The following is a 12517-nucleotide window of genomic DNA, read 5'->3' as shown; positions in this document are numbered from 1 at the left end:
TGTGATCCTCAAATGTTTAAATAATGATTTTTGATAACACTGGTACTTTCTAAAGTATCTAAATTAAGTTGACGGGACTACAACCTTAAACGTCATCCTAATTTGCATTTTTAAAATAAAATGCCCAATGTGTCCCAATTCTGGTTTTCCTTGTTACTGCTGTATTCTCCACCACATGAAAAAGAAAATAAACACCAGTTGGCCAAAGCAGATAACCCTGTTCCTTAGAATGGTGAACATCTGAATAAAATCAAACACAAAAAAAGTTACCTTTTTTAAAGGTGATAAAACTCAACAACCGAAGGGTCTAGTTTCAGACAACTGTACTATAACATTAAAATGGTAAAAGTACACCTGAAACTTATATAATGTTATTAACCATGTTACACCAATAAATTTAACTCTATAAAAAAAGAAACTAGTGTCCTGGAAGAACTGGTTAATACCTGGGGATATCTCTTTTTCATACCTGACTGACAAGATAAGGTATGAAGGCCTCTTTTTTATAAGTTTGAATAGGGCTGACTGGAGAAAACCTATTTTTGCAAAGGGTTACTCAGCCATTGAAAAAGAAAAAAAGAGTATAAAACAGAGTTCCTAAATTTGTAAGGCATATTAAGCTTCTTAATAAAACATTAAAATTCTATAATAAAGAGATCAAAGGAAAGAGAACTTGCTTTTCAAGTTATGTGTTTGTTGTTATGCTGGGGCTATTGAAAACTCCCTCCATCACAGTGGCAAATAGTTGATCTTCATACTTTGGATAAAATCTGCATTGGTCAGAAGTGGCTAAATTTGAGGGTGTATATTATATAACCCATGTTAACCAATGCTGAGTTTTATAATCTGGTTGTACACATGTTGTTATAGCCATTCTATTCAAATAACTTCTAGTTCATGTTAAAAGTCTCACGTGCTGGTAAAAGAAAAATTTTAAGGTCATGTATTTGCTATTCTTTCTTACCTTAAAACTTACTCTCTCTGATCTCTAGAATATTTCCTTGAATAAATGTTTAAAAATAAAAACAGCATGGTTAAATGCCAAAATTTTACTTGCAATTTTCCTTCCCAAACCTATTTTTCTTCTAGACTTCCTCATTCTCAGCAAATGACATTACCTAGATGTTCAAGCCAAACATCTAGGAATCATCCTTCATCCTTCTTATCCTCTCACTTCTCAGATCTAAATGAGTAAGACATGTCGGACACTTCTTCCTATCTCTACTAGTACCATCATTCAAGCCACCATAATCTCCTGCCTAGGCTACTGTAATAGCTTCTAAGTGGTCAGCTACTTACATTCTTACTCCTCTACCAATACACTTTCTCTCTGTAAATCAGATACTTTCACTCTCCAACTTGAGAACCTGCCATGGCCTCCCACTGTACTTGAGACAAAGTGGAAATTCAGACTTCAGATCTCAAAGTCCTTGAGCAATCTGGTCCTTGCCTTTAACGTCTCCTTGCCCTACTGACATGCTTCTCTCTGTTCCTTTCTGTTTCTCCGGTGTGTGTAGTCTGACTGTGAATTTTTAAGGCTGAAGTAAAATCAGTAGCCTTTTTTGAGGGTACAGGAAATATACTGAGCATCATTCAGGTATCACACCCACGTCTATCAGTTCCACTTAGAAGTGCCCTCAATAAGTCTAGGTCAGTAAGTCTAGGAAGAAAAACAGCCGATTATTTTAATTCCCACAAAATGAACATTCACACAGGAAAAGTTTAAAGCACAATTTTTTAATTTGTTGTATTTAGTTACGTTTACCGAGTAATGGAAGATTATAAACATAATGGAAGATTATAAACTTAGAAATGTGCATTTCTAAATATGTAAAAAATGGTGAGCTTAAAGAGGGATCGGCTTTCTCAAGGACTATAATCAGTTTTCTGTTTATATATGAAAATGCAATGGTGATTGTACACTTCGCAATGCTGAGAAGTTCCACATTACTTTCACTTACAATTGTACTATGTCAAAATAATTACACCAAATTTTTTCCTTGGAAATTTTGTAAATATGCTTTACAAGAGGAAAATGATTTTCTTTTGGGAGCATCCAAAATGCCACTGTTTCAGGACTTTCACTGTGATATACAAAATGCTGACACTGATTATACACTTGAAAATGACGAATTGTTTTCCTCATTAGTATGAAAAGCATTATAAATCCTTAACGTAAGATATTTTGCATAGATTTTATCTGACAGGACTCTGGTAATTTAAACCCTCCAGAATCTGGAAGAAGCCAAATTAGTCTATGAACATAAATATAGGCTGCCATTACAGTTATATCAATTGTTACTGGGTCATAATTGTTGTCAACAATGATTTTGCTATTAGTTTTGAAAGCAACCAAAAATATAGGATATAAAGAATCATAATAGAGAAAGAGAAAACACAGCATTAAATTTTTTATGTGACGTAAAGAATAAAGATAAAAGTCAAATGTAAAGAAGTAATTTTGGATGATAAAGTGAACTAAGAATTACGTTACTAGAGAATATGTTCTAAATGGCAAATAATAAGATCTGAGGACTCATATCCTTAAAAACCTTTATGTGTAATTGAAACCATCCCCAACATTTGATTAAGAAAAAGATTTACGAGGTCTGCCAATTAAGTTCTTGACTCATCCTGGAAAAAGTACTACATGCCTCATTGCTGAATATCATTACAGTCACCTTCTAAGCACTCCCCTTGGGAAGCTATGCACCAACACCAGCACCTAGTCCACCCTTCAAAGCAATTTCGGATCTCTTTTTCTGGAATGGCCATCAGAGCAGTCTTTGTATTACCTTTGATGTCCTGAATGTCATCCAAATGTCTTCCTTTCAATATTTCCTTTATCTTCGGGTAAAGAAAGAAGTCCCTGGGGGCCAGATCAAGTGAGTAGGGAGGGTGTTCCAATACAGTTATTTGTTTATGGCTAAAAACTCCCTCACAGACAGTGCCGTGTGAGCTGGTACATTGTCATGATGCAAGAGCCATGAATTGTTGGCGAAAGGTTCAGGTTGTCTAACTTTTTCAAGGAGCCTTTTCAGCACTTCCAAATAGTAAACTTGGTTAACCGTTTGTCCAGTTGGTACAAATTCATAATGAATAATCCCTCTGATATCAAAAATGGTTAGCAACATCATTGCAATGAGTTTGACAACTTAATTGTCCGACCTCGAACAACTCTGATCAGACACGGAAAATACCATCAGAGTTTATGTGTTATTAAAAAAACAAAGCAAAATTTTATTTATAGAAAAACATTTTTGGATAGGTAGTAGCTGTTTTTTCCCCAAAATTCTGAGGTGACTTCGCAACTTTCCGAATAAGCTCTTACAATGAATAAGAGACTCAAAGCTCAGAAAAAAATACCATTTTAATGTACTGACTTTTTAGACTGATTGGTTGGTAGTTGAAATAAATGATCATTTAAAATTTAAATTTACATGGGAGGAAAGAACTAGCATAGAAAAGGATAAAAGCAGAAGGTAGTATGAAGATAGAAATATTATAGATGTAATAAAACTTATTTATTTCAATGGAAGCACTGTTAAGTATGTAGACACAGTGGTACACTGGCTAAGGAGATAGTATCTTTGAGGAAGAGCTGAGCTAGTCTTGTTCAAGATCAGTTTACTATCCCCTTCCATAGGTGGGTCTAAGTTGTGTTGAGAATGATCTCCATATCTTACGGAAGTATTTTATAATGTCACTATCAATTATTGGTCTTCTAAATAATGCAACACACTTACATATGGAAAATCAAACAGTCTCAAGTCTCTTCCTGGATATGGCTTAGACATGACAACATTCAATATTTTTATAATGACGGGACTAAGAATTATATGAATGAAAAAGGTGCTTTGGGCAGTAGTTTCAGAAAAAGGATAGACAGAAATGTTGTATGCTTCACTGATATTCTAGTGCATATAAAGCTTTTGTTAAGATAATGAGACAAAAAAGAAAAAACAAGGATGATGGGCAGGGGATACTTTAAAAAATAATAACTACAAAATTTAGTCCAGAACTAAACTATGAGTAAATTTGAAAAAAAAAAAAAAAAGAGAGAGAGAGAGAGAGAGAATTAAAAAATTTCCTTATTTACACTTAAACTCTGAATTGCATGTATGATTTGGGCATTAGCTATTATCAATCTTTAAATAATTTAGAAGACTGTAGAAAATCACAATCTGATTTGACTCTTTTAATTACATTACCAGAAGCTTAATGTTCGACTACGAAAGTTATCCTCAGTCTCATTTCTCCTTGGTCTGCTTGACATTTATATGACTGCAGACACCAAACCGAACCAAACTGAACCCAACCAAACCTGACCTGACCAAACCAAACCAAACTTCATTTTGTTCACTAATACCAATCCACGTGAAACAGCTGTCTCTAAATATGGAAATGTAACACTTTTTAATACCACTTGATAAAGAAAAGGTTTTCAAAATTAAAGGAATATCTTTCATTTTCTTGCAGTTCCATTAAAATTTTCTACTTTACAATCTGGATTTTATTTATATAGCGTCAGTAGAATCTACATTTCAAGTGTGAGGGAATTTTAAACCCAATCATTTAAAATGGAATGTTTTTAAGCAGCACTGCTCTCTAACATCGATGGTTTTGTTTTGGGATTACAGAATAGAAATCCATTTCCTCAAGATATTTTGAGTTTAGCATAAAATATTTAAAATGTCTCATTTCCAAGAGATCTGGTGGGAGTTCATGACAGATGTGTTATTTCTTTCTTGCCTTTTTTTAAACAGAATTATTTTGTCTAATTAGCACCGGTGATTTACCCATGGCAGTACGAATTTATTGAGAGTAAAGAAAAGTAGATCAGCTTCTTTGGAGAAAAGAACAGGCTGAGGTAAGATGGAAGAAAGGCACTTCTTTAAAAGGTGTTTTGCAGCAAATGCCCACAAACAGCCCACAGAGAGTCCACTTACTTATGCATCACCATATGATCAATCTAATTGCCTTTGGTCTCAAATGGAGAAAGCCTCAGTACAAAGCATTCTCCAGGTGTGAGTCTAGGTTCGTCATTATTTCCTATTTATAGACTCTGTCTAGTAAAAGAAGACAAATTACTGTAAGTAGGGGTAAATGTGATTAAATGAGTCCTGTGAAGATAAGAGGGTACATGGACAAGGGTCATTAACACAAGTGACCTCTCTTTGCTCAGGCCCTATTTGTATTTTGTGGATCTGAAAAAACAACACAGCAAAAATAATTTCCACTATATATATCCAAGGAGAAATCTATCCCTTTTACCCTAATAAACACGTTCATGCTTTTGCAGTATTTTAATAACACAGTGATCTGTGCCAAAACACTCTCAGAACACACTAAGAACAATATTGGAGAAATTATTCATCCTAAGGAGTCTAATCGGAAACACTGAAGAAACGTAGTTATAATCAGACTAGATAGAAGGCTTGGAATGTAAATTAGCACATTCCAAGATCATCTGAATCAAATGAAAAGTTTAAATTTGTAAAGTTTCAATTAAAACCTCTACACACTTTCTTTCACCTGATTGTAGCCCCATATGGCAAGGTCAGCCCTTTCAGGGAACAAACAGCTCAGTCGCCTCCAGTGTAGCTGTTATCTTTCTCAACAAGGGGAGACATTTGGCACAGCCTAAAGCTGGGGCATGAACCCTGGCTAAGCTTAAGACATTTATCTGACAGCATCAGCTGACACTCCACAAACACATTTGCTCTCCATGACCTCAGAGCATTCGTGATTAATCAAAAATGTATCTTGGATCTTGAGAACAAGCTACAACCAGGCACACACAAAAAAGAATATGCTCTCGATCTCGCTTATCGACTCAAGAGGTATATTGAATTTAGAAATAGCAAATAGAATAAAATGATCAATATGTTCTCACTTGTCCATGGAAGAGCAAACTTTATCCCTCAAGCAAAAGACATTGATCATGTAAATGTTTCAGAACTGCTTCCACACTAAAGAATGCAAAATGTACGTGACTTATTGGGGGTGGGGGAAGGAGGCCTACCAAAGAGGTGCTTTTGCTTTAAGTTAAAAAAAAAAATCTATAGCTTGAAGACATAAAGTGTATGTTTGTAGTGTACTGTACTTTTAAAAACCTGTGTGTTCCACTTAAAACCGTTTTTTTTTTGGTAACATGTTGCCAAATGATCTTAATAAAACATTATAAGAGACTTTAAAACTTAATGAAGGAACATTATTTGTGCAGAAAAAACTCGTTGCCTCATTTTAAATGAGACACAGTTATAACATATCCCCTATGCACTGTTTACAATTTATAATTTATGTCTCTTGGTTCAAACTCACTATTTTCTGCAGTCATCTGCAAAGTAATATGATTGGCATGTGAATACTGTAATATTCTGCTTCCCAACACAGTATAATTTAGTATATTTTTATTTTCATTTGTACTTTTCACTTTCTAATAACAATACCAAACTCTAATTAAAGCAATGGGAGACAGAAGTCATATGCCCCACCCTTGATAATATGAAAATGATTATTATTAAAAAAAATCTCTACAATTGAACTTATTAAATCCCATTCTTGCCTGGTTACCCACTGGTTAGGTTACAGTTGTTCACGATCCTACGGCAGATCGTTCCACTAAAGAAAAACTACATGTCCTGGTCCCTGTTGGCAGGGCAAACAAACTTTCATAGCATGTGCTCACTCTATAAAATGGTGGTACTAATTAGAAGATATAAACTCATGCTGAGACATGATATGAATCGGCTTTATGTATCTACTAAGCTCACAGCAGTCCTAGATTTATACTGTTGCTGCTTTAAACTAACACTAAACAGAAAATTCAACTTCTAAATCCATACGATAAGGAAGCAAAAGTGATGGAGTTGAAAAACAAAACCTCAGCCCCTCATTTTCGGTTTCACTTCTAAAATGTTTCCTGGGCACTTCGAGGTTGCCCAGCGCTTCTCTCCCATATGTTTACCTAAGTTAAATTCTTCAAACATGAATTGCAAGTACCAGATAGCACAGCTGTATGTTTTGACATCCATGGTGAAAATGAGCAGAAAATCTAACTGTTCCATATCAAGAAGTATTTTTACTAGTGCTAATGTGCCTTAAATACCTTGTTCCACAGATGAGTGGCCTGGCACCTGCTGCATGAGAAATAGCCAATTACTGTTCAGTGTCTCTAATTTTCTGATTCAATTAGCATGCTTCAGAGCTTTCCAGTTTAATTGCAAACTACTTCACAGTTAGCTCTCTGATTAATCATTGCCCATCTGCAAGCCATCGGAAAACTTAGTGGAACAAATTTGTGTACTTTGGAATGCTGGGAGCTTAGCAAATCAAACTTGTTTTGGTATATAAAGCTTTAATTTTGTTTGCCCTTTTCAGCTGCACTTGTAAGAAGCTCTGTACTGATTAAACAGGAAGTCCGGACAATAATATGCTACATTATGCATATAATTACTGTAAATACAACCGAGATTGTAGAAACATCATTTAAGGTTAGGCACTAACATGAATGGAGAAGGAGGTCAAGAAAACACATTTGGAATCAATTTCTTTCCATTATGACCAAATGTAAGTATCAAGAAAAAAAAAAAAAACAACAAAAAAAAACTGTGTGACACACAGTGATGTCATTACAGCACCTGTTCCCCCGAAGGCATTTTAAATTCTGGCTTTTCATGTAGTCATAAAATCTTTCTTGTTATTTAATTAGTAGAGTACTAAGTTTTATAAGCTTTGTTTACAAAACATATATTAGGGATTTTAAAGCAAACTGGCATCACACTGCTTATGCTTCATTTTCCCAGCTTTCTTGCTGGTCCACTGAACGTATGAATGATAATGTCAGAAAACAAAACTGTTTTAATTGAGCTTTGGATGGAGTTTAGATTATAGCTTAACCTATAATCATGGTTTCTTCATTTCTGAACAATAAAACATGAATTGCATATTTTGTTCACTCCTATGACCAAATACCATAGTGGGGAATTCCGTGTTGTATGAAGGAGAAGGCTCCATAAAATGAACTCTCAAGTCTTTCCCAACTCTCAGTTTCTCTGGTTCACCTTTTAAAATTTTGGAATTATTCTAATATAATTTTTAAAAAGCTTCTAAATACATCTAGTATATAAGTAAGCTCGGGAAGGCAGGAACTGTGCACGAAGCTTACTGGTATCTCTCCAGTGCCTTACAGAGAGGCTTGCACATTCTTGGTGCTCAGTTAATATTTTGGATGAAGGAAATGGAAGCAGTATGGGTTCTGAATGTTCCATGTCATGTCACAGTGCCAGGCTGGACACTGTGCTCTCCTTCTGTAACCCCAACAGGATGCAGTCATGTTAGCTCATAAAGATGTTGACAAATATCATCATTTTATAATTATTTGGCTGAAAGAATAATACAGGGAGAAGGGCGCTTTGCTATCTATGATGTCCAGTAATGATTTTTCTGTTAACAACAAACAATGACACGCAGAATTTTCCTATCTTTTATGAAGATCCTTAACATGTTATAGGAATATTTAAAATCTGAAAGTTAAAACCCAACTGATAGCTCTAAAAATAACACTAAAGTTGGAAAGATGCTTTTTGGAAATTACACGATGAAAAAAAAATCACTTATTTTTTTACAGATAGACAGATATTCAGTATGGAGTCTGACTTTCTGACTCCCTTAACAGTACACACTTATGAGACCAAGATTCCACGAGCTCTCTGATAGTTTCTATTCTGTCTCTGTAAAGGGCTGTAAAACTCAAGTAGGCTGACTTCAAGCTTCTCTGAATTTCATAGGCAGCCAAAGTAAGAAATGCTGAGAAGGCGTAATCTGATCATAGCAGCTCAGGCAAGTGAGCAGGCATGCTGCCACATTCTGCTGCCCACGAGCAGGGAAGCACGGCTGGAATCCCTACTAAGATCAAATTACAAAATAATCAAGCTTTGTGGCCAGGCAGGCACGAGAGGCTATTGTGTGGTCATGGCATAAATCAGAGGCTAGCCTGGGCAAAACCGGGCAGTCAAAAATCACATTTTCTGTACCACACTTACAGCGGGGTTCTCTATGGAAAATAAACTGTTAATGATGTTCAGATTTTCAACTCAGAAAAGGGCAAATGGCTCTCCCCACATAAGCACCCACCAATAGAGCCTTATGTTTAGAGATAAGCAATTAAACTCCACACATCAAAGGGAAACAATGAGCTGTCCAAATGGAATTAAGCCAAGGCGAGACCAAACTGGGCCTTGGTCCCTGTCCTGGGGTTCTCAGTCCTACCTCCACCTCTTACCCACTGTGTAGCCGGATGTCTATGTGTATCAGAAAGTAGCGATGGAACAACTGAGTGGATAATGAATGAAAATGATTGCATAGCACACTGAAAATGCTTAAAGGACCCAAATACGATTTGAGAGGGTAGCATATCTTGGGCCAAGAGAGCCATTTCCAGAAATAATCACATTATGCAAAAAGAGCAGCATATTCTTCGGGAAGCTGGCTGATACAGATGGCTCTAATATGGCACCAAACCCCAGACAATGATACTCTATAGAGAAGTGTTAAGTTTTGTATATGGTTCCCAAAGCTGCATGTGCTATAGAAATCACATTTTAGTTCCTGAGAAGTTTCAACATGATTGTCTGGGTTGTACTAAATATGAAAGACAACCAAATTATAGAATACAGTTAGCCTTTCAATAGAAGAAAAATATAAAAATCAGGGTAGAGATTTCAGAGGACAATATAGCAGGGCTCCTAGAGAAACTGGCAGATTTTTGCTGAGACAACCATAATCCAGGTGGACAGAACTACTTCAAAGAGAACAGACAAGCAAAAACCTAGGTAGTGCAGTATAAGCAAGGCTTTTTGGTAAACAATAGTAGCAGGCATAGCAACAAATCAATGGCAAACCAATTTGTAAGTACTTCCAACAGGGGCTTCAAAGACACGCTTTTAGATGGTCCAGTGAAGAACTTAGGACCATGTGTTGGTTTTTCACTTTACCCCTGATGCACAGACTAATTATCATCAGTAATATCTTCCTTAGACATAAAAGCTAAATACCTATTTGCGCACTACAAATTTAAAGGGTGTTTTTTATTTTTAAAAGGCAAAATATAAGTGATTATAAAGTTCCCAAGAATTTTTAAAAAATAAAAATAAAGGCAAAAAGTAGTTGCTTTTAGATAGGGAGTCTTACAAGAGATATGAAATTCAACATCTACTGTACTTTAAGCCTATATCTTATTGATAATTTAAAATTATAATTAGTGTTCTTGGGACCGAATGCTACACAGAAAACTAAATATGCACATATGTATGAGATGTGAGATGCTGCTGCAGGAGAGAAATACCCTATTTTTAAAGCAAAAAAAAAAAAAATTCTACTGAAGTCTATCCTTTCATTTATATGTCTCATGTAAATTACACATAATTTTAAATCTTCAACATGTTGAAAATGGCCAGGTCTCATGGCACTTTTTCTTTATTATCTTCCATTTTACTTGGCTATGACAATGGAGACTTTCTAGAGATATTTAAGAATTAAAAACTATATAATTTGAATTGAACCAAAAAATGACCACTATAAAAATTAATTTTTATTTATATAATCTGGTAAAAATATATAAAATTTTCTTCTCTAAAGGCATTTTCTTATGCAGTAACACCACAAAAATAGCTGAAGTTTAAAATAGTGGATTTCCCATATGGTTAGTCCACAGCAAGATAAAGTTGTAAATGAGGGGACTATGTGAAGAAAACATAAAAAAGCCTTAAGGGCACATACAAAAAAAATGTGATATTGCGTGATTTACATACAGGATTTTATTGCCTGTAATTCAAAGAGAGAAACTTAATATGTCATAATTTAAATTGTATTTCACATCAAGTATTCCTGATTACGTATTTAATTCTAAGATACATTACTCAATTTAGAGCATAATGTGGGAGAGGAGTTAGTAAGAATCTAACCTTTTGCATTTCTTGACTTTTTTGGGCTTGTGGTAATGTTGTATTTATAGAGATTCTACACTTTCAAATTTAAGTCTTGAAATGTCAGAAAAATCCCAAAGCTGAGATCTCACAGAAGGTGATTTTTAACAGTCCTTAAAAGTAAAGACTTTATGATCTTCTGACAACTGGAGCTTTCACATTTTAAGATTTAAAACTTTCAGTCCTAATATTACATAAGCACACACATTGGTACACTTTTAAAGATTCTTTCCTTTTTGATAAACTTGGAAAGAAGAGGAAAATAAAAATAGAAAAAGTTGTGAAGTTCAGGAATATTGTATAAGTACAAATATAAAGAAGTAAATAGTTAAAAAGTCTTCCATATTTAAACATGGTCCCTCATTAGAATATATATATTTCCAATGTAAAAGAAATAACATTCAGTTAATTTTTTTATTATTTACAGTAATAAAAAAATGGAGATCTCCCAATATTTTGGAGCTGGAACATGGATGAGGAAATAGAGGCCCAGAGAGGGTAAGTGACTTGATCAAGATCATACTGCTAGTTAGTTTTATTGTAGAATATACCAAGTCTCTTTTCTCCAAGTTTCTCCCCTAGCTAAAATTTTATACATAATTCTTGGAATTCATTTATTTTCAATGTATCCTGCTACCATTTGTGTGACCACAGCCAAGTCACCAACTCTCTAGTTTTCTCATGACTTTTAATTCAACAAATATTTTTCCCCCACTTACTATGAGTCAGAGGTAGAGATTACAAAGATAAAACAGAGGCTAATCTTATTCTTAGGTATTTTACAGTTTAGTGAGGGAGAGAAATGGTAAACAAAAATCATGAAAGGCAATACATGATTTGACTAGAAAGGCATTAAGGTCAAAGGTGACATTCAGTTTCTGATTATCATGATTAAAGATGGGGTCTGGACTAAATGATGGCTAAGTCCCTTTCTAAAAAATTTTGAATTTCATTTTTCCCCCCTACTCTTATTATTTCTTAGGTGGACTTTTTAATAAATAGGTAACTGATAAGACCAAAAATTCTAAATATTGAAAGTGATTTCAGTGAAGCATAGTGATGTGTTATGAATAGATGCAATGAACAAAGCCTTTTATGTGCAAATAAGTTAGTGAAATTACGGGTTTCTTTGGTAAGGGCTTTTAATGTGTTAATGTGCATTGTAACTCCAAGAAGAAAATTTAATATGCAATGTTTCCTTTCTTTCATTAAGAAAAAAATACCTCCCAAAGGAGTTTTTATTACTGTCTTTATATTTCAGAATTAGTATTCCAAGGAGCAAGGTTTGGGGAACACTAGCTCCAGACTCCTGTAATAATATTCCCTCTACTGGTCTTCACCAGATGAAGCTATATATACACCTCCTAAAATGTTGCTTTCCTCGTATGTCCCTGTTCAAAAACTTTCAGTGACTCTTTGTGGCCTATAAATTAAAGTTCAAACTCCTCGGATCCTCTAGATCAGTGGGTCTCAACCTTCCTAATGCCGTGACCCCTTAATACAGTTCCTCATGTTGTGGTAACCCCCAA

At 34.8% G+C, this 12517-nt stretch overlaps 1 protein-coding gene and 1 long non-coding RNA gene across 6 annotated transcripts in view; one reads left to right on the top strand and one right to left on the bottom strand.

The window, feature by feature from the left end:
- ARB2A (ARB2 cotranscriptional regulator A) overlaps nt 1-12517 on the bottom strand; it is a 450108-nt gene that overhangs the window by 55091 nt on the left and 382500 nt on the right. The gene's annotated exons all lie outside the window — the stretch shown is intronic.
- LOC109389956 (uncharacterized) overlaps nt 11414-12517 on the top strand; it is a 16769-nt gene continuing 15665 nt past the window's right edge. The window contains exon 1 of the long non-coding RNA XR_002125485.1: nt 11414-11486. This is a non-coding gene — a long non-coding RNA (uncharacterized LOC109389956). The remainder of the gene's footprint in view (nt 11487-12517) is intronic.

The sequence above is a fragment of the Hipposideros armiger genome, unplaced genomic scaffold (assembly GCF_001890085.2).
Source record: "Hipposideros armiger isolate ML-2016 unplaced genomic scaffold, ASM189008v1 scaffold_252, whole genome shotgun sequence".
In the NCBI taxonomy this organism is placed as follows: domain Eukaryota; kingdom Metazoa; phylum Chordata; class Mammalia; order Chiroptera; family Hipposideridae; genus Hipposideros; species Hipposideros armiger.
The sequence above is the reverse complement of the archived record's forward strand: the minus strand, read 5'-3'. Positions and strand labels throughout refer to the sequence as shown.